The 19,592-nt window shown below is 54.0% G+C and overlaps 1 protein-coding gene and 1 non-coding gene across 18 annotated transcripts in view; one reads left to right on the top strand and one right to left on the bottom strand.

Moving 5' to 3' along the window:
• NCOR2 (nuclear receptor corepressor 2) overlaps positions 1-19,592 on the top strand; it is a 238,145-nt gene that overhangs the window by 54,827 nt on the left and 163,726 nt on the right. The window lies entirely within an intron of this gene.
• Positions 7,017-7,090, bottom strand: TRNAG-CCC. The gene has a single exon. It is a non-coding gene; the product is annotated as a tRNA-Gly (tRNA).

Genomic DNA, 19,592 nt, shown 5'->3' with positions numbered 1-19,592 from the left:
TGCCCGGGGTGGGGGTCTGAGTTGCTGAGAGGGAGTCATGATGACGATCATGATGGAGTGATGCAGGCTTGTGTCTCGAGGAAGGGGGTATTGATCACATCTCAGGGACTTGGGTTCTGGCTTTGCCGGACAGAGCCGGGAAGGTCAGGGAGTTGGGTGGGGGCTTAGGGACATTCCAACTGCAGGAGGCTCTTGGCTGTTTCTCAGATGCTCCAATCAGGGTTCCGCCTTGGGACCTTTCTACCTACTGTGCTCTTCCTGGGATGCCCTTCTCTGAGATCTTCACACCCTCCCCTCACTGAGCCTCTGCTCAAATGTCACATCCTGAGACGGGCCTCCACCTCTCCATCATCACTTCTGTTAGCTTGCCGCGCTCATCACATGCAATTACCGTATGCCATGTCTCCCCAGCCTCTCCATGTGGGATTTTGTTCATCTCGGTCATCACTGTGTCGCCGGCGCTGGGCACATAGTAAGCGATCTTAGAAAACTTCCCTAGCAGGTCAGGCATTAAGAAGACCCAGGTTTGATCCCTGGGTTGGGAAGATCCCCTGGAGAAGGAAATGACAACCACTCCAGTATTCTTGCCTGGGAAATCCCGTGGATGGAGGAGCCTGGCGGGCTACGATCCACGGGGTCACAAAGAGTCGGACATGACTGAGTGACTTCATACTATAGGCTTCTCTGTTAGCTCAGTTGGTAAAGAATCCGCCTGCAGTGCAGGAGACCCTGGTTCGATTCCTGGGTTGGGAAGATCCACTGGAGAAGGGATAGGCCACCCACTCCAGTATTCTGGCCTGGAGGATTCCATGGACTGTATAGAGTCAGACACAACTGAGCGACTTTCACTTAGAAAACTATTGTGCCTGATTCAGTGTTCCCCACAAACTGTGGACCTGGGTCTGTCCCCTCAAGGTCCACGGAGACAGATGTGCACACCTGCAAGGGCTCTGGCTAGGGAGGCCTAGGTCCCTTGAGCTGGAATGCATGGTAAACTCGCCTCCTTGCCCCCCAGGACGACTGCTCCCAAGGGTTGAGAATGTGCTGGGGTTGGGGGGGTATTCTTGGAAAACTAAAGTCTTTGGAAAAAGCAGTTATTGTATGTTTACTCAAGAATGCCTTGATAGAACCTGCCAAGCATCCCCAGAGAGTCTGCACCTCCTGGATAGTCAAGGAGGTGGGGCTGGTGAGCAAGGAAAGTGCCCCCCTCCCCCCAAGGGGTTCAGGCTGTGGGAGAGGGATGCTGACAGCATCTGCTTTGTGTGTTGAGGACTGACACTGTGGAATGAGCATTCTGCACACCTTGTGTATCAGGTCCTGCCCACAAGCCTCTCCAGATGAAGCACAGAGAGGGTAAGCAGCTTGCCCAGAGACACACAGCTGCAGGCACCTTACTGAGAGGCAAGATTAATAGGTAGTGGCATTTCCTATGCGGCTGTTTCCGTGCCCCCAGGCGCTGCTCAGCTCTTTAAGCGGATGATCTTATTTCATCCTCGGGAGGCCCTTTGGTGTCCGTGTCTCAGAGGAAAGTGGCACAGCTGTAGGGAAGACAGGCTCTGAACCTGGGTTCTGTTGGCGACCTTCCTCAGAGCAGGTGCTATTTTCTGGGAATCTGGCTCCGACCTGGGGAAGGGCCCACTTCCCAGTCTGAGAGCCTCGTTGGAACCAGATCTGAGGATGGGAGATGCCCATATGCTTCTAGAAGGCAGGGAGTTGGTTTGTCAGCATAGCTCTGAAGCTGGAAGGCAGGAGGGGCTGTCCCCATACCCCCCTCCCCACCCCAGTCATGGATTTGCATGACAATGAGCCCTTTGTCCCTGGGTCCTGCCTCCTTCCCAGGCTAATAACATAATTCCTGGCCTGTGATGTCATAATGGGCCCTTTCTGCACAGAGTGGGAGGCTGGGTGGGCAGCTGTGTGGGCCTGGCCGGGGCTGGGAATAAGGGGGTTGGTAATTTTCAGGGGGCAGAGGCTCTCCTTCCAGGATCCTCTTTCATCCTTTAGCAGGTGGGATTTGCTCCCATTGGACACAGGAGCAAACTGAGACTCTGAGGTTTGTGTCCTCCCCCTCCCCCTTCCCTTCCCTGCCCTCGCCCCCCCCCCCCCCCCCCGCCCCCGACCCCCTCCCCCGCCCTGCCGAGGAACCACTTCTTGGCCTGTGCAGTGGGGGGGGTGGGGGGTGAGTCATCACCCGTGGGCCTTCTCCTGGAGGTGTGGGTGTGAGAGTCTTGTGCTTCCTCTAAGTGGGAGGTAGGACCTTGTGCCCTGCCCAGAGAAAGAAGATTCAGACTCCGGGCGTGTGGCGCCTCAGTTTGCCCATCTGCTTCATGGGGATCGTGCTGGGCCTTGCCCATGGGGCCAAGCAGGGAGTGAGCTCTTAGTAGATGGGTGATCAGAAAAAAAGCCGAGGCCAGTGTAGTCGGGTGAACCGTAGCCCCCCAAATGCGTGTGATTTTGTCTAAATGTGACCTGCTTTGAAGATGTGTCTTGAGATGAGGTGATCCTGGGTTAGCTGGGTGAGCCTTAAGTTCAGAGACTCGTGTCCTTCTGAGAGACAGAAAGCGGAGGACGACACACAGAGGGATGGCTATGTGAAGATGGGCAGAAACCCGAGGGATGCAGCCACAAGCCAAGGGACACCTGGAGCCTCCAGGAGCTGAAAGAGGCCAGAAAGGATCCTCCCCTTCAGCCGTCGGAGGGCGTGGCCTTGCAGATGCCTAAATCTCGGACTTCTGGCTTCCAGAGCAGTTAGAGAATAAATTTCTATTGTTTTAAGCCGCCCGGATCATGATTATTTGTTTACGGTGGATCTGGGGAAACTAACACAGCTGGTCACACACACCCCCGCCCACCGCCCCAATCTTTGGAGGTTGAGGGGAGCAATCCCTGGGAGGGGCTTGTGTGATGTCTTTTCCTACCCAAGCCTGAGGGACCAGGACCAACTAAGGCAATTGAGTGCCCAGTGGTGTGAGGAGCCCCATATGAAGAGTCTGGAACCCACTTCCCTCACCCAGAACACAAATCCTTTTCTTTTTTTAATGCTTAATCACTCAGTCTGATTCTTTTTGACCCCCTGGACTATATATAGCCCACCAGGCTCCTCTGTCCATGGGATTCTCCAGGCAAGAATACTGGAGTGGGTTGCCCCATTTCCTTCTCCAGGGGATCTTCCCGACTCAGGAGAGAAGTTTTTTTAAAACTTAAATGTTTATTTATTTGGCTGTGTTAAGTCTTCGCTGCAGCATGTACTTCTCCCTAGTCATGGTTTGTGGGCCTCAGAGTGTGCGGGACTCAGTAGTTGCAGCTCACAGGCTTAGTTCCTCTTCGGCATGTGAGATCTTAGTTCCTCAACCAGGCATCGAACCCACAAGCGCTGCTTTGGAAGGTGGATTCTTAACCACTAGATCCCCTGAAAAGTCCCTAAATCCACAAATTCTTGAACCCGACCATCTCCTGCTTCTAAACCTCTCCCATCTCTTAGTAGGAGGCCCACTGGTTCCACGCCAGACCCCTTCCCAAGCCCAGAATGCCCATTCCCCTTATGCTTGGCAGCTCACCAGCACTCGGATTGTCACCGTTCCCTGGGAAGCTGCCTCATTTGTCTGGTGCCCTTGATGAATGGAGACACCGAGGCTCAGAGAGGACAGGCTACCTGGGGAAAATCGCACAGTCCCTTGGTGGTGGTGAGAGCCTTTGGAGACCCAGTCATAGCTAATGGATGGGCTGGCACCGCGGCTTCCGGGAGGGAGGGATCAGAGTCCTGGGCCACTTTGACAGTTGAGCAGGCAGTGTGTGTGTGGATCAGTTTCTGGGACACGCTGGCCCAGTGTAGATAACATCCTGAAATCTGGCTTTAAGTAGACACCGTCTTGGCCTCAGTTTCTGTGTTTGCAAAGTGGTCTTTGATCTTCAGCTCAGAGCCTGGAATTCTGCTCTTAGAAAATTTGTGGATTTAACAAGCATTTATAGATTGCCTGCTGTGTGTGACGTGCTGGGACTCAGTGATAGACAAAGCAGAGGTGGCTCCTGCTTTCATGGATCTTATGTTTGGGTTTGTGGGGGATGGGAAATAAGGCAGCAGGACTTCGTGAAGGAGGATTCCAGGCCCTTAGGAAGGAAGGAGGAGGACTGGCGGCTGGGCTGGGGGCCAGGAAGTTGCCTGCCTTCTCCTTCCTGGGCTTGGGGTCAGGGCTTTGCAGCAAGCTTTGGGGGCTGACTGGGTAGACTTGAAGATGGGTAGCTCTTCTCCAGAGATCCGTGGGCGCCTCCAGCTGGCAAAACTTGGCCTGAACCCGTGAGCAGTGATGTTGGGTGTGAGACCTGGAGCCTGGTTGGGGGGATGGGTCTCCTCTAGTCCGGGAAGAAAGACAGGGGTACTCTGGTGATGACACAGTGGATAAGAGTTGAATGCTGGAGAGAGCTTTGCATCCAGGCTGTGTGATCTCAGGCAAGTTACTTAGCCTCTCTGTGCCTCAAGTCTTGCCCCCAGTGATGTTGGGATGATCCAATGAACTGATGCCAGCAAACACCGTGTTAGGGACTAGCTGGGATCGTGAGTGCAAGACACTCACTTTTGGATCTAATACAGTGACTGCTTAGAACCTGGAAGCCAAAGTCGTGTTTGTTAGTCTTTCCGCTGCCCCATGCCTACCTGGAGGCATTGGACAGACAGGCTTCTTTGCTGTCAGACTCTCAGTCTGTGAAATGGTCACATGGAGGTCGAGGAGGGAAGGGGGATGGTGGGAGAAGTGGAGGGAGGCTGGGGCCAGGATCTCCATCTGCTGGTTCAAGTCTTGGCCACCTTCCTAGCCAGCAGCAAGCTGCCCATTTTACAGCTCAGGAAACTGAGGCCCCGGCGCGCCTGGGACCCTGGGCGGAGCCCCCTTAGCCTCCTGGCTGCAGACAATGCCTGCCTTCTGGCTCCTCAGGTCTGCCGGGACCTCCTTAAGCCGGTCTCTGTTTATCAGCATGTTTAGTTCAGGGTAGCAGATGTTCAGAGAGAGAGAGAGAGAGAGAGAGAGAGAAAGTGCACTCGTGATGTTACTCCAGAAACCAAGGCTGGGGGCTGTATTTACTGCCTGGGGCAGTGTGGGTGGGGTGTGCTTGCAGTTGGGGAATGACCCAGATCTGAGTCAGCCAGGAGAGGCACCTTTATCTGCAAAGCCACTGTCTGCTGTATCCCCATTAGAACCACTGATGGCTCAGGCTGGGCTGGGAGACACCATTCTGTCGGGTGAGAAGCAGGGCAAACGGATCCCAGGCTCCTGCCTGGCCCCTTCCACACTGAATCTGTCCCAGGCTCCATCTCAGTTCTCGTCTCTCCTTCTGGCTGTTTTTAGACCTCTCCCAACCTGTACGCGGCAGCTTCCCTGGTGGCTCAGTGGTAAAGAATCTGCGTGCAATGCAGGAGCCGTGGGGCCGTGGGTTTGATCCCTGGGTTGGAAAGATCCCCTGGAGAAGGGAATGGCTACCCACTCCAGTATTCTTGCCTGGATAATCCCATGGACAGAGGAGCCTGGCGGCTACAGTCCATGGGGTCACAAAGAGTCGGACACAACTGAGCAACTAACACTTTCGCTTTTCACTTTCACTACCTATACAGGTGAGGGGACCAGAGGGTGGAGGAAATCGGATTCCTGGGAGATTTCATGATGTCTGGAAGTTGGGTTTTAGGGTGTTGCTATTGGTAGGTCTCTTGGTTGCAATTGGCAGACTTTTCTGCTCCTCCTGTATTTAACACAGAAGACTTGGGGTAAGCTTCAGGAACTGTTGGATTCAGGCACTCAGGTGACAAAGTTCTTTTCATGTCCAGTCCGTGGTAGCACAGACTCATCCCAGCTCAGTAGCCCCACTGGAAGGTAAGCATGTTGTTCCTGATGTCCCAGCTAAAGTCCTGGGAATGAGATTTATCAGCTCAGAGTTGAAAGCCCCACCCAAACCAATCACTGCAGCAAGTGCTGCCTCAACTGGTGCTGACTGGCCAGACCTGAGAGGCGGGGTCAGCCTACCCCAAGGCCTGGGCTGAGGGTACAAGAGGGACCTCAAGACCACTGGCGTGTAGTTTGCCATAAACAACTCCATGCGTTGGAGATGAGCCCGTCCTCCTCTCACATCCAGTGTGTGTCCTGTTGGGGCTGCAATGGTATCGCTGGTGGGTAAGTGGGCTCTGTCCCTCTCACTCCCTGTTGTAATTAGGGGTTCCCTGGGCCCCCCTCCTCCTTCAAGCTCCCCAGACTTTGCCAGGCCCTCTCTTGTGGCTCCCAGCTGACCACATGTCAGAAGCCACAGGTCACATCCTGGTAGCTCATGGGCTGTATTTGGATGTCAGGCTGATTTATTACATTGGGTTTCTAGTCCAGTGTTTTTTAAATAAAAATTTCAAATTGAGGGATGTCTCAAAATCAGAATTTCTTCTCTCTCCCTTTTTTAAAAATTAATTTTTTTTTTTCTTTTTGGCTGCACTGGGTCTTTGTTGCTGTGAGGGCTTCCTCTAGTTGCAGCGAGTTGGGGCTACTCTGTAGTTGTGGTGCGTGGGGTTCTCATTGCTGTGGCTTCTCTTGTTGTGGAGCACGGGCTCAGTAGTTGTGGCTCACAGGGCTTAGTTGCTCCGTGGCATTTGAAATCATGCCGGACCAGGGGTCAAACCTGTGTCCAATGACTGGCAGGTGAATTCTTAACCATTGGACCACTAGAGAAGCCCCAGACTCTCTTCTCTTGAAGGAATCAGAAGCTGTGATGGCCTGGGCCGGCCCCTTCCTGTGCCCCAAGCACACACACAGCGCCACCTGTCTTTCCTTGTCACGGTCCCAGCCTGGCCTGAGATACTGCAGGCAGCTGGTGGGGTGTCCACAGCCCCCCTTTCTCATTTCCCTTCCCGACTTCTAGCCTGGGACCCTCTGTCTTGGAGTATTTTTATTTTTTTCCTTTCAATATTTAGTTGTATTTATTTATTTATTTGGCTGTACCAGGTCTTAGTTGGAATGTGTGGGATTTTAGCTGGAGCATGTGGGATCTAGTTCCCTAACCAGGGATCAAACCTGGGGCCCCTGCATTGGGAGCGCAGAGTCTTAAGCCACTGGACTACCAGGGACGTCCCTCCTGGAGCTTTTTAGATTCTCCTTTCTCCCCAAAGGGATAATCAAATCCCAGGGGCACTCTTGGCACTCCTGGGCACTGAAAGCGCGTTCACCATCTGGAACTCCTGGCTGCAGGGCCAGAGGACCTTGGATTCCCGGTCATTTCTCCATCATCAGACACTCACTCATCAGCAAACGCCCTCAGGCTATTTCAGTGGCCCCGTTAAGCATCCACATTTGAGAGGTGAATGGATCGGATCAAAGTGGGTCCTTTGCCCTTCGGCCCCGGCCTCTTGGTGGCAGTAGGGGGTTCTCGCAGCCAGGCCTGCAGGAGGTGGGCCCTCGGAGTCCAGACGGGTGGTTTGCTGGGGGTTGGGGAGAGAGGTGATGTATGGAAGGGCGGGTGATGAGGGGGTGGGCTCCCAGCCTAGAGCAGCTATTCTTAGCAGCAGAAACATTTGTCCTTGTTCACATGTGGTGGAGGACGTCCCCCAGAGATCTGCCCTGAAATATTAGAGGCGACCCCATAAATTCCTCGGAAAGCTGTCCTTGAGGGCCTGTGTGAGCGGAGGAGGCTGGGAGCAGGCGTTTCCGGCAGCTGCACAGCTGTGGACACGTTTGCCAGATGTTGGTGCCGGGGAGTCGGTGGGAACCCAGGGGCTGCCTGCCTCACCCTCGGACAAGGACCCATCTTAAGAGGCATAGACTTTCTAGTCAGCCCCTCCCTGCATCCAGGCCATCTGGGTAGGAGCGACTGGTCAGTGGAGAGCTCAGCTTATGGGGCACTGCTGAGGGACCAGAGCTGTGAGGCGCTGGTCTGCAGGCCCAGTCAGGTCGTGTGGCCTTCAGATCCTGCCATCAGCCCTTGACTGTGGTCCCACTCAGCCCTTGGCTCTGAGGGTCCACTGAGTGGTAGGACCCCTGGCGTGTTCTTGGCAATGCTCTCTTTTCATGGGGTGGCTCTGACAGTGGGAACTCCCATAAAGCAGCTAGGTGCTCTTAGCTAGCAATCAGGGAGGCCTCCCTGGAGGAGGTGTGTGGGTGTGTGTTTAAAAAAATTTTTTTTTTAAACCATGGTACAGTTTCAGTTCAGTTCAGTCGCTCAGTCGTGTCCGACTCTTTGCAACCCCATGAATCGCAGCACGCAAGGACTCCCTGTCCATCACCAACTCCTGGAGTTCACTCAGACTCACGTCCATCGAGTCAGTGATGCCATCCAGCCATTTCATCCTCTGTTGTCCCCTTCTCCTCCTGCCCCCAATCCGTCCCAGCATCAGAGTCTTTTCCAATGAGTCAACTCTTCGCATGAGGTGGCCAAAGTACTGGAGTTTCAGCTTTAGCATCTTTCCTTCCAAAGAAATCCCAGGGTTGATCTCCTTCAGAATGGTACAGTTTAAACACAGCATCTCAGCCATTTTTGTTTGTTTGTTTGGCCATGCTGTGCAGCATGTGGGAATCTTAGTTCCCCAACCAAGGATTGAACCCGCACCCCTTGCTTTGGAAGCTCGGGTCTTAACCACTGAATCTGCAGGGAAGTCCCTCGGCCGTTTTTAAATATACAGCTCAGAACGTGCACAGTTGTGCAACCATTATCACCATCATCACCAGAACTTTTTATCGTGCAAAACAGAAACTCTGTGCCCATTAAACACGAACTTCCCTTCTGCCTCCCCCGGCTCCTGGCACCTATCCTTCTATTATACTTCCTGTGACTCTTGACTACCCTGGGGCTCTCATTTGGGTGGAATCTGCAGTGTTTGTCCTTCTGTGTCTGGCTTATTTCACTCAGCAGAATGTCAAGAGCTGTGTTCTGCAGCCTGTTTTCGCCTCGGTTGTTGGTTCAGTCCCATCCAGGCTGAAGCCAAGTGGATGGACCCAGGACCCTGAACCCCTCATCCTTTCGAATGCCAGGGTCCTCCCAGAATGAGTAACCGGGTCACAGCATCTCACCACCAGCAGGCATGATGCTCAGCCCCCACATAGCTCGCCCTGTCTTGTGCCTACAACCCACTCCATAGCCCCCCATCCCCATCCCAGCCTCAGGGCAGGGGGTTAATCGGTTTGCCCGGGTCACACAGCTGGTGCCAGCGCCCCATCCCCCACTGCCCAGACACCAGCCTCTTCTCTGTGTGTCCCCTCCCCCCCCACCCCCCACCCCCCACCTCGCCTTCTCTCTGTAGAGAAAATTGCCGTTTGGAAGGCCAGATGGAGGAGCTGGGTCTAATGGAAACCACGTCCCTCCTGGGGCGCCCAGAACTTAATGAGGAAGAGCCAGGAAAAATCCGGCGTAATGTTTGTGAAATACCCCAGAGGGAGGGCGCGTCGCACGGCAAGGGTTCTCGTGCGGAACCCTGAGACCTGGTGTGCCAGGAGGTTTTGTCAGGGCTGTGGCTTCCCTCTCTCTCTCTCTTTTAAAATTAAAAGGGGGGGGGGGGCAGAAAAAGGGTCGAGGAGGAAGTGATTTTGAGCAGATCTTGCCCTGGCAGGGGAGCAGTGCCGGACGGCCGAGCTGGCCGCAGCCCAGCGGACACAAATGTACCAATTAAATTGGAAACAGAAATGGGCCTCCTTGACGGCTCCAACCAGCACCGCCTCCCTTCTGCCGGCTTTGGGAGGGGGCGCGGGGTGTGCGGGAGCGGGTTGGGGCGGGGCGTCGCTGGGCTGGCGGTTTGAGGGATCAGAATGAAGCTTGGCTGCTTCCTCGCTGTGTGACCTTGGGCAAGTGAGTTCACCTCTCCGAGCCTCCGTTTCCTGTTCTGTTGAATGGGGACAGTCGTGTTTGATGTGGGAAATCGGATTCTTCCGGTGAGCGGGTGCCGGTGGATGAGGCGGAACTGCCGGTAGTGGGGGACAGCTCCGAGGACCCTGGGAGGGCTTCTCCGAGCAGAATGAGTGGCAGGGGGTGCCGGTGGGAAGTTCTCCCAGTAGTTGGGGATCCTTTTTCAGGGAGGTAAGAGGTGGGGCAGGTGCCAGGGGTGTGTTTTTCCTGGAAGGTTTTTTTCTTTTTTTTGGCTGCACTTGCGGGATTGCGGATTGCGACTTGCGGGCCCTTAGTTACCCGACCAGGAATCGAACCTGTGCCACCTGCAGTGGAAATCAGAATCCTGGCTTCCCTGGTAGCTCAGCTGGTAAAGAATCTGCCTACAGTGCAGAAGACCTCGGTTTGATTCCTGGATGGGGAAGATCCTCTGCAGGAGAGCATGGCAACCCACTCCAATATTCTTGCCTGGAGAATCCCCATGGACAGAGAAGCCTGGCTGGCTACAGTCCACGGGGTCGCAGAGTCCGACACCACTGAGCGACTAAGCACAGCACTGCACAACCACTCAATTGCCAGGAAGTCCCTTCGTTGGAAAGTTTGATGCAGGATGTGGCGTTTGGGGTTGGGGTCGGGATCTTATCCATGGTCCCCCAGCCAGGATGCAGAGGCATTTCTGTCCCGGGACCTGATTATCCTGTGGGGCTGGAGCCCTTCCCCTGCCTGGCCCCTGGGCTCAGCGCAGACCACTCAGTTCCGCCCATTCCCGCCCCCGCCCCCGCCCCTGTCCAGACGCCTGCACCGCGAGGGCAGAGTGATCCAGTTCAGGAGGGTGGAGTCTGGCCATGAGGCAACAGCCTGCTGACCCTTTTCCGGGGCCTCAGTTTCCCATCTGTAACGAGAGGGTGTTGAGTGAGGTGCCCCGCGGCCAAGGTCGCAGGGCGGGGAAGGGCAGCCCCCTCCTCCTTGTTTCCAGACTGTGCGAGGCCCCGCTCACCGCGGGGAATCAGCCCTCTACTTTCTCAGTCATCAGGTGTGGGGCTCCCCTGTCCCGTCCAACCTCCTGATTACGGACTCACTGCACCATTTGGTCGGCTCTTTCCCCAGCTTAAGTTTGCTTATCTGCATCACAGAGACAGTCACGGTAACTACCTCTGCCGGTAACATCAGCGCCATCATGGCTGTTAACTTGCCTCCCTTCCTCCCCCTAGTATTTGGAGCAATGCAGGGTGGTAACAGCCTTAGCTCTGATTTGGGGGGCTCATTATTATTTAAAAATATCTTTTAAGTTTTATTTATGACTGCTTCGGGTCTTAGTTGCAGCATTCCCTATCTTCATTGTGGAGCATTGTCTCGGAAAAGGGCTTTTTAGTTGCCTCGCGGCATGTGGGATCTTAGTTCCCTGACCAGGGATCGGACTCTTGTCCTTTGCCTTAGAAGGTGAATTCTTAACCATTGGACCACCAGGGATGTCCCTGGGGACTCATTTCTGGGCGTTGAGCTTTCCATAGCTCTTTCCCCAAAGAGTCATCTTTCCACTGGCCCTAGGGAGAGAGTTTGACAGATGGGATGTTAATAAAGCTCAGAGAGGACTTCCCTGGTGATACAATGGAGAAGAATCTGCCTGCCAATGCAGGAGACCTGGGTTTGATCCCTGATCCGGGAAGATTCCACATGCCCCAGAACAACTAAAACCCATGTGCCACAGCTACTGAGCCAAAGTTCTAGAGTCCTCGAGCCACAACTACTGAGTCCGAGTGCTGCAACTACCCAACCCTGTGTGCCCAGAGCCCGTGCTCTGCAATAAGAGAAGCCACCACAGTGAGAAGCCCATGCACCACAATGAGGAGTCGCCCCCGCTTGCTCCAACTAGAGAAGGCCCAGGCACAGCAGCGAGGGCCCACCCCAACCAAAAAAAAAAAGCCCAGAGAGGTCGGTACCGTGTCCAGGGTCACACAGCCATAGTAGCAGAATTGGAAGTTGAACCTAGTTGGCCACTTTCCACACTTGGCGGCGTGTGGGCAGGTGGAGGCTTGGTGAGAGGGTGCATCTCTAGGGTAAGGGTGACCTGCTGTAGGGCACCACCTTTTCCCTTAGTGCCTGAGGGGCTGTGACTCGGTCCACAGCCTCCAGGGCTCCTGCTATGCAGGTGATCCAAGATAGGGCTCAAACTGCTGGCTGTGAGCTCTCTCCGGGGTCTGGGAGACAGTCGGTAAACAGATGGCAGTGGTGCGTGGCGTTGGGCCCATGGGGGTGGCAGGAAGAGAGAGGCTTCTGGGAACCCAAGTTGGGAAGCTAGAGTTGGGGGAGGGTTCCTGGGAAGTGATGGTGGAAGCGAGGACTCCATTCATGCAGCCAGGCCTGAAGGAGAAGGGGAACTGTGCTCTAGGTCATTGAGTCCTGTTTCAGGCTGGGGATATAAACAGATATAGCAGACTGCGAGGGGACATGGCAATCAGGAGAGGGGTGTCCATCCCACGTAGGCGACCCCTGCTCACCTCCAGCCAGTCATGCCTCTAAATGATTTTGTTGCAGAAAAATACACATAAGATTTACCATTTGAACCATATTAAAGTGTATGGTTCGTGGATGTGTAATAGATTCAGTGGCGTGCCACACCGTCACCACTGTTTCATCCTAAAATGTGTTCATCATCTCAAGGGAACTCTGCTGCTGCTGCTGCTAAGTCGCTTCAGTCATGTCTGACTCTGTGCAACCCCATAGACGGCAGCCCATCAGGCTCCCCTGTCCCTGGGATTCTCCAGGCAAGAACACTGGAGTGGGTTGCCATGTCCTTCTCCAATGCATGAAAGTGAAAAGTGAAAGTGAAGTCACTCAGTCCTGTCTGGCTGTGACCCCATGGACTGCAGCCCACCAGCCTCCTCCGCCCATGGGACTTTCTAGGCAAGAGTACTGGAGTGGGTTGCCATTGTCTTCTCCGAAGGGAAACCTAATACCTATTAACAGTCACTTCCCATCCTCCCCTCCCCCAGCCTCTGGTAGGCACCAGCCTGCATCTGACTCAGGGGATTTGCCTCTTTTGGACATTTTGCATAAATGGCATCATTCAATACGTGCTTCTTCCTTTCAGCATAATATTTTCATGGTTTTTATATCTTCCCCCCTTTTAAAAATAATTTAATTTCTTTTTGGCTGCACTGGGTCTTCATTGCTTCGCATACTTTTCTCCAGTTGCACCAAGTGGGGGCTACTCTCTAGTTGTGGTCCTGGGGCTTCTCATTGTGGTGGCTTCTCTCGTGGAGCGCAGGCTCTGGGGCTCGAGGCTTCAGTAGCTGTGGCTCATGGGCTCAGTAGTTGCAGCTCCCAGGCCCTAGAATTTAGGCTCAGCAGTTGTGACGCATGGGTTTAGTTGGTCCGCAGCATGTGGAATCTTCCCGGATCAGGGATCGAACCCAAGTCTCCTGCATTGGCAGGAGGATTCTCTACCACTGAGCCACCATGGAAGCCTTATGTGTCCATTTTTATGGCCAAATAATATTCCAATGAATGGATCCATCACAGTCTATTTACCCACTCATCAGTTGAAGCATGTTTGGGTTGTTTCTGTTTCTTGGCTGTTGTGAATAGCGCTGCTCTGAACATTTGTGTTTGTTTTGTTTCATCACCTACCTTCATTTTTTGGGCTGTATGCCTGGGAGTAGACTTGCTGGGTCACACAGTATCTCTGTGTTTATCTTAGTGAGGTGCTGCCAGACTGTTTTTCACAGAGACTGCACCATTTTATATCCCTGCCTGCAACGTGTGTGAGTCCCTAGTTTTCAGAGAAGCCAGAAATTAAGGGTGTTTCTGTGAACTCCCTCTTGGTAACGCTTCGTGTTGAGCTGGTCCCTGGGGCCTGGCTCAGCTGGATGGGGAGAAGGGGAGGAGGTCCCTGGAAACCTGCCCAATGAAAACAGATCTGGGGGTATATGCCACATTCTGGACCCATTGGAAGCTGTTTTTCTGGCTATTGCTTGGTGCCTGAGTGTGGCGTGATATGTCGTGATACCCAGGGCTGTGAATCCCATTGGCCACAAGGAAAATGTTTCTGAGGCTGCAGTCAACGGGCTTTTCTTTTCTCCTCTTCTCCAGGAGGAAGGGGTGCTGGCTGTGGGTTGAGGAGAAGTGGTGCCCAGGGGAGGGTGGGCCTTGAGTCCATCCCACTGGGATTCTGGAGATTGGAATCAGAGGCAGCTTTCCCCCTGGGTTTCTGTGCCCAGCATCCTGGGGCTTGGGGAGCACTTGTGTGGGCTTGGGAGGGTGCTCATGGGGATGATGGTGCTCATCTGTGTCCCCCATGGCAGCTGGCAGGAAGCCTGATGGGGGGATATTAGTGGAATAAAAACATGCTTGGCTCTGGGGGTTGGTTAAAAAAGTAACCTCTGAAAAGTGGAACACTTAAATTGATATCCATTGGTTGATTAGTCCATCCGTCCATCCATCCCCCCCTTCATCCATCCCTCCATCATCCTTCCTCCCTTATCCACCCATCCATTCCTCACTCATCTCACTCATCACCTTCATCCATCCATTCACCCCCTCTCCATCTATCCATCCATCCTTCCTTCCCCCCTTATCCATTCATCCATCCATCCATCCCTTCATCCATCCATCTATCCATCCATCCCCACCTTCATCCATTCATCCATTCATCCATCCTCCCCCCTTATCCATCCATCTACCTATCCATCCATTCATCCATCCATCCATCCATTCATCCATCCTTCCCTTGCTTCATCCATCCATCCCTTCATCCATCCATCTATCCATCCATCCATCCTTCCCCCGCTTCATCCATCCATCTATCCATCCATCCATCCACCAATGCATCCATCCATCCATTCATCCATCCTTCCCTCGATTCATCCATCCATCCCTTCATCCATCCATCTATCCATCCATCCATCCTTCCCTTGCTTCATCCATCCATCCCTTCATCCATCCATCCATCCTTCCACACTTCATCCATGCATCCCTTCATCCATCCATCTATCCATCCATCCACCCATCCTTCCATGCTTCATCCATCCATCCCTTCATCCATCTACCCATCCATCCATCCACCTATCCATCCATCCATCCATCCTTCCTCCCTTGTCAACTCAACCCTCCATCCATTCCTCACTCATCTCATTCATCACCTTCATCCATCCATTCATCCCCTCTCCATCTATCCATCCATCCATCCATCCTTCCCCCCTTCATCCATCCATCCCTTCATCCATCCATCCATCCATCCACCTATCCATCCACCCCCCACCCACCCATCCTTCCTTCTTCCCTCTCCCCTCCCTCCCTCATCCATCTTACCCTCCATGCATCCGTCACTCATCTCATTCATCACCTTCATCCATCCGTCCCCACTGTATCCCATCTATCCATCCCTCCATCCATCCACTCATTTCTCCTTCCTCCTCCATCCATCCACTCATTTCTCCTTCCTCCTCCATCCATCCATCTCCTTTGAGTACCTGGCTGGGAGCTTTCCCTGTTGGGACCGGCCAGTCACTGGATGTCAGCTCTGATTGGCAGGCAGTTTGTCTGACTGGTTCACTGCTGTAGCTCCAGTGTTTGGAATACTGCTTGTACATTGCAGATACCCAGATAATTTCCTGATTGGCCAGAATGTGTGGAGATTCCCGTTGGCTTGGGTTTGTCTAACCTGGTACCAGATTGGTGGGGAGTGGCAGGTGGCACCCCTATGGGCGGCACATTGAGTTGACTCTGAGAATGGTGACCTTTGGCCACTCTGGACCACCGCCCCTTGGGCAGGGCCAAGGACAGGCTGTGATTGGGGTCCTGGCTCCTCCTTAGGGATCCCAGTGACCTCTTTGCCAGGTGAGGAACAGGGAGGTTGGTCTTCTTGCTGGAGTTGCCAAGGTGGGCAGGGGCCCATTTCTGTAGGATCCTGGATGGTGTTTTTTTTTTTTTTTTCCTGCACTGCTTGGCACATGGGATCTTAGTTCTCCATCTGGGGACTGACCCTCTGTCCCCTGCATTGGCAGCACAGAGTTTTAACCTCCAGACCGCTAGGGAAGTCCCTGGACAGTGGCTTTAATAGTGTTAGGATTATGGGTGGGCCAGCCCTTTTACCTGCATCCAATGCACAGAGGCCTGAGCCCATGGCTGTAGACAGGGGGCACAGCTGAAGTTTCCTTGAGCACAGAGATACAGGGGCAGGCCTAGCGTAGGAGACCCTTCACATCGCCCCAGCCCACAGGGCGTCATCCTTCCCATCTCACTTGGAGTGAAAGCCCCGTGTGACCTCCACTCTCACTGTCTGGGTCTCCCTGCTGTTCCTACCTCAGGGCCTTTGCACTTGTCGTTCCCTCTGCCTGGAACGCCCATCCAAGACATCTACACGGTTTCCTTTCTCTCCTCCTCCACGTGTTTGCTTGAGGACACCTTTTGGTGAGGCTGTCCCTCAGCACCCACTTTAAAACTGCACCCCAGCCCCCATTCCCTGCCTACCTACTCCACACTTCTGCTTTTCTCCATAGCACAAACATTGTCCGCCATCCTATAGTCATTCCCGTGTCACCTCCTGGAACACCATTTCCAAGACGGTGGGTGGGGAGTTTGAGTCTGTTATTTGCTGCTGTGTGCTGGTACCTGTCCCACAAGTGAAAGTGAAAGTGTTAATCACTCAGTCATGTCCAGCTCTTTGGGACCCCATGGACTGTAGCCCGGCAGGCTCCTCTGTCCATGGAATTTTCCAGGCAAGAATACTGGAGTGGGTAGCCATGCCCTTCTCCAGGAGATCTTCCCAACCCAGAGATTGAACCCGGGTCTCCTGCATTGCAGGCAGATTCTTTACTATCTGAGCTACCAGGGAAGCCCAATAAGAGGTGCCTATAAATCGTGGTTGACAGTAGTGGGTGGCCAGGGCACCGGGCAGGATCTCTGCCTGTGCCCCCATCCACATGGGCTATTCTGGCTCCTATGGGCCAGGCCAGATGAGGCTCACCCACACTACTTCCCACCTTCATCTCATGACTTGGTTCAGAGTCGGGTTCCTGGGCATCCATTCTGCACCATAAGCCCCTGCTGAAGGCGACCTTCAAATAGATGGCCTGTTCCTGAATTTTTACTGTATGTCAAAAGCTAGAAACACAAAGTGTGAACAGTCAGCTTCATTCTAGCTGGTGTTTCTGCAGCATCTTCACCTCACATTCCAGAACTGTTTTTATCTTCAAGTCCTGTCCCATCTCTCCACCCGCGCCCCAGTGCTGGCTTCCAGGTCACCATTCTCCTTGGGCCACTGAATGCCTACTTTGTGCCAGGCTCGGAGATATAGCAGTGAACAAAACACATATTTATTGAGCACCTTACTGTATTGGGTTGGGGTTTTCCAGGTGGCGCTAGTGGTAAAGAACCCATCTGCCAATGCAGGAGACATAAGAGATGTGGGTTCAATTCCTGGGTCGGGAAGATCCCCTGGAGGAGGGCATGGCAACCCAGTCCAATATTCTTGCCTGGAGAATCCCCATGGACGGAGGAGCCTGGGGGGCTACAGTCCATAGGATTGCACAGAGTCAGACTTGACTGAAGTGATTTAGCGTGCTTTGTATTGGGTTAAGTGGTGTCCTTCTCAAGTTCATGTCCACCTGGAACCTATGAGTGTGACTTTATTGGAAGAGAGGATCTTTGTAGATGTAATTAGTTAAGTTGAGGTCACACTGGACAGGCTAGGCCTTAAGTCCAATATAAGTGGAATCCTTATAAGAAGAGGAGGCCAGGTCCTGGTTAAGACTCTACACTCCCAATGTTAGGCGCACAGGTTCAGTCCCTTGTCGGGGAACTAAGATCCCGCATACTGCATGGTATGGCCAAAAAGAAGAGGAGGCCAAAATGAAGACAGACACAAAGAAAAAAAGGCCATGTGAAGGTGGGCAGAGATTGGAGCGGTGGGGCCACAAGCTAAGGAAACCTGGAGCCACCAGGAGCTGGAAGAGCCAGGAAAAGGTCCTCCCCTGGAGCCTCTGGAGGGAGTGTGGCCTTGTTGACACCCTGATTTTGGACTTCTGACGTCCAGATCAGTGAGAAGATCCATTTCCGCTGTCTTTAGCCGTTCAGTTTGTGGCAATTTGTTACAGTGGCTCCAGGAAAACAATACACCTACTGTGTGCACCATGCGCCTTGTGGGGGGTTCAGCTGTCACTTAAACGTTTATGGAGGAGCTACTGTGTGTCAGATGAGCTTCCCTGGTGGCTCAGCAATAAAAAATCTGCCTGCCAATGCAGGAGACTCAGGTTCAATTCCTGGGTTGGGAAGATCCCCTGGAGGAGGGCAGGGCAACCCACTCCAGTATTCTTGCCTGTAGAATCCCCATGGACAGAGGAGCCTGGCAGGCTACAGTCCATGGGTCACAAAGAGTTGGACAGGACTTCGCGGCTGAACAACTGTGTGTCAGACATTGAAGAGACCAACGAGGCCTCTGCCTACAGGCTCCCAGATCATCTGTGTGTCTCTGACTCGAGACAGTCTGGGTGGGGATGGGGGTGTCATAGACCATGTCCCTTCTGTGAGACTGGTGGCTGCTCTGAGCTCAGTGGAGGGTTCTGACGAATGCTTGTGTGCTCGTGCTGGGGGCCTCCTCACTCCTGCCTGGCAGCTGATTTTAAATTCTGAGGCTCCTCCACCGGGTGCAATTTCCAGCGTGGGTGCCCATTAGCTCCAAGAAAATGTCAGGCACGTGCTGTGCAGACAGCTCCCCTTTCATCTTCCAAGGCTCAGGTCTGAAGGGTCCCAGGCACATTTCAGCTTCAGTTCCGGGCTCTTAACAAGCAATCCCCCCACTTCCCTGCGCTCTCAGAGATATCCCAGCCCCGGCAACTGTGATCCACCCTCCTATGAGCCAGGCTGCTTGGGATATGAAAAGTCCACGGAGTGTGCTCGGTATGGCCTCCCTGGCTGTCTTGCCTGGGGCCTAAGAGGGATGTCCGGGCAGGATGGAAACTTACCCTCCCCCAACCCAAAGAAAGAGACCTTTCCCCAGCAGGGCTGGGGACTGAGGATGCCGGTGTGGTGGGCTCTGTCCTCACCTCGTGTTACTGGTGTTCATCTCCCAGAAGTTCATTCATTGAGCAGCTGCCGTGTGCCCAGTGCTGTGCTAGGCTCACGGGAGGCCGCAGAGGCAGACACAGAATCCAAGGCATTGGTGAGTTCTCTCTGTGGATGCGGAACGTGGGGTTGGCAGCGTTGTGGGGGTGCTGCCGAATCAGAGCCACAGCCTATAGGGCTCTCCAGGGCGGCTTCCTGGCTCTGGCCAGGTGTCTCCTCTGGGGCAGGCATGCTGGGGGTCCCTGCTGTGTGCATGGGAGCCCCAGTTTGCAGCCCTCCTCAGGCTGATTCCGCAGGGCAACAGGGCAGGTGCCCCCACCATGTTTTGTGGTTTGGATGTGCGAGGCCCGGCGGGGCTTGCGGTGTCCCCGTCCCATGGGGCTCAGGAGTGTCCTACGCCGCCTGGTGAAGCAAGCCCTTAGCCTCACCAGAGCGCCCCCTCTTCTCCCTGGAACCCTGACCTGGCTGAGTTTGCCTTATTGAGCACCTTCTGTTCACCAGGCATCACTTCACAAGCGTGCTGTCCTCCTGGGTCCGTGGAGCAGGAACACGCATGCTTCCCATCTGCCATTGAGGAAATCGAGGATCAGAACCCCGAGGCGTCTTGCCAGAGGAGGGGAACCACGGCCCCCATCCCTGGGGGAACGCATGGCCTTCTTCACCCCCAGAGCAAGGTGTTTCTGAGGCCGGCAGTC

This window comes from Bubalus bubalis, chromosome 17, assembly GCF_019923935.1.
Source record: "Bubalus bubalis isolate 160015118507 breed Murrah chromosome 17, NDDB_SH_1, whole genome shotgun sequence".
Lineage (NCBI taxonomy): Eukaryota > Metazoa > Chordata > Mammalia > Artiodactyla > Bovidae > Bubalus > Bubalus bubalis.
The sequence above is the reverse complement of the archived record's forward strand: the minus strand, read 5'-3'. Positions and strand labels throughout refer to the sequence as shown.